This window comes from Chenopodium album, chromosome 4, assembly GCF_948465745.1.
Source record: "Chenopodium album chromosome 4, dcCheAlbu1.1, whole genome shotgun sequence".
NCBI lineage: Eukaryota > Viridiplantae > Streptophyta > Magnoliopsida > Caryophyllales > Amaranthaceae > Chenopodium > Chenopodium album.
The window spans coordinates 19,916,367-19,918,935 of NC_137837.1; the positions used below are offsets into that span (position 1 = coordinate 19,916,367).

Genomic DNA, 2,569 nt, shown 5'->3' on the forward strand with positions numbered 1-2,569 from the left:
AACTATTCAATCAGTAGACCCTGATTATGGACCAAAATAAATTGGATTAAACGTTTTTATAAAAAGAACACGAAATGAATGATTTTAAAAGACATGAAATGAATTATTTTTGGTTTAAAGGCACGAAAGGAGGAAAAAAATTTATGGTTTGGGGAAATGGGATAGGAGTTGGGTTGGTTTTATGAAATGGAAATATGGATTTAAGCACTCCAAGATTAAATACTCAACCCGACCAATAACGGCGCTGAAAGGTTGTTCATCCTCGGGTTTGGTTTTGGGGAGACATTTTTAGGTGTCTACAGGCGCGTGTCATCATTAATAGATGTTTAATCGTCGTTTAAGTTTGTTTTAGTTTAGGATTCTTGCTTAATATAAATACTTTTCCGTTAAGAAAGTTTAGTATCTTCTTTTTACTCTTTTCTTAATTCTTCTCTGAGATTCTCTCTTTCTACTTAGCTTTCAGATTAGTTTTCTCTCTCTAATACTTTGTTCTTAACTCTGCTCTTAATTCCAGATTATTTTGGTAACGATTTCTTTTCTTTTAATCTCAATTATTTATTTATTCCTTTGATCATGTCTTATTTTATTGTTTTGATTAGTTTAGATTTAATTATGCGTGACTAGTTTCCTTTCTAGGATTTATGGGGATCCAGGAATAATATGAAGGGGTAATTTATTGTTGTTAATTATCAATGCTAGATTAATTTCCTACTGATTGATTTAATGCTCTGTGACTAGATTAGGCCTGATCTTTTATGCATGAGTTTGACAATATTGATTCGAGATTCGAGAGATGAGAATTGATGTTTAGCTCTAGTTTTAATAGGCAGGTTAATTTATAAATGGTTAAGTCGAGATTCGAGAGATGAGATTTAATACCAGTAGATTAATTCTATGATTGTAATACGTAGCAAAAGCCCTTTATGATCTGATTAATTGATGCATTGATTTTTGATTATTATGTTTTACCCTGGAGTGTTATTTATTGGTGAACCAATGCCTTAGTTATTTTATTCATTGATTTTCTCTATTTTTATTCTTCTCTACTTTTACTCTTAGTAGTTTAATTATCCTTTGATTACGATATATTTGTTACTTAATAATTTAGAGAAAGACCACTTTCCCTGTGGATTCGACCCTACTTCCCTATCTGCATTAGTTAGAAGATTTAGGAATTACTTTTGATTGGGTTATACGACTTTAGCCTGTCAAAATTTGGCGCCGTTGCCGGGGAAATAGTTTTGTTTTTATTTCTGATTGTTTTTGTAGTCTAGGTTATTTCTTTTTGTCTCAGAGAACGTTAGTTCTTTGAGGAAAGTCCTATATTTTCTTTTTGTTCTTTCTTTATTCCCAGGTGTTCTAGATCAGGTTACATCCAATTCGATCCTGAGATTGAACGATCCTTCCATAGACAAAAGAATTTTTATAGGCAAATTCTGGCGGGTTCTGGTGATTATTATTATCACCGAGACCCTCCAACTGATTCTAGCGACTAAGAGGTATCTTCAGATCCAAAATCAGAGATGGTGGTACCTAAGAAGCTTAGTGATTATTCACAACCAAAGCTTACAGATTTTCCACACCTTACTCCCACTCCAGCTCTTGATGGGGTACAATTCGAGATTAAACCCCAATTTATCACGATGATAGAAAGGAAGCAATTTAGTGGAGCTAAGGGTGAAGACCCAAGTCTTCATATTGCAGACTACTATTAGTATTGTAACACCATCAGGCAAGCTGGGGTCACACAAGACCAAATTAGGGAGATTCTCTTTCCTTTCTCTTTATGTGGAAAAGCCAAATTATGATTTAATCGATTAAATAGAACTGCACTTGGTATAACTGACTGGGAAACTCTTGTTTTGAATTTTTATAATAAATATTATCCTGTAGAGAGAATAGCTGTACTAAGGAGTGCAATTCAGAACTTTGCCCAAAAGGCCGATGAAACTCTATATGAGGCTTGAGAGAGGTTCAAGAATCTACAAAGAGAATGCCCCCACCATAATCTGGCACAGTGGCAGTTGATCCAAGTCTTTTACAATGGGATTGGAAATTCATCTAGAATAATATTGGATTCTGCAGCTAGTGGGAGGTTTATGAACCTGAATGTTGATGATGCAGGTCATGTTATTGAAGATATGGCAATGCATAATTCCCAATATGGGAATCCCAGAGGCTTTTCTAATAAAGGGAAACATAGTGTCGACTCTGTATCCTTTTTACAAGCTCAATTAACCTCTATTTGCCAGAAACTAGATAATCTTAGTACTGGAAATGTAGCTAATGTTTCTGCAATTAATAATAACACTAATGAGGCTTTCCGTGAAAATTGTGGAATTGTAGGTCATTGGGAGCAAGATTGCAGGAGTTTCGTGGAGCAAGTCAATGCCTTTCAAGCTTATAGGCAGAATAACCCATACTCCAACACCTACAATCCTGGGTACCGGAATCATTCGTATCTTTCCTACCGGAGCACCAATGTTCAAAATCCACCACCTCCACAAGAATCACAGGTGCCACAACAACAACAACAAAAATATTACCACCCCAATGTTGGCCAGAAAAA

The 2,569-nt window shown here is 35.1% G+C and overlaps 1 non-coding gene across 1 annotated transcript; it reads right to left on the bottom strand.

The window, feature by feature from the left end:
• Window positions 1-1,904: 1,904 nt before the first annotated feature.
• On the bottom strand, window positions 1,905-2,011 carry LOC145629633 (small nucleolar RNA R71). Its single transcript, XR_014111795.1, has one exon. It is a non-coding gene; the product is annotated as a small nucleolar RNA R71 (small nucleolar RNA).
• Window positions 2,012-2,569: the final 558 nt, after the last annotated feature.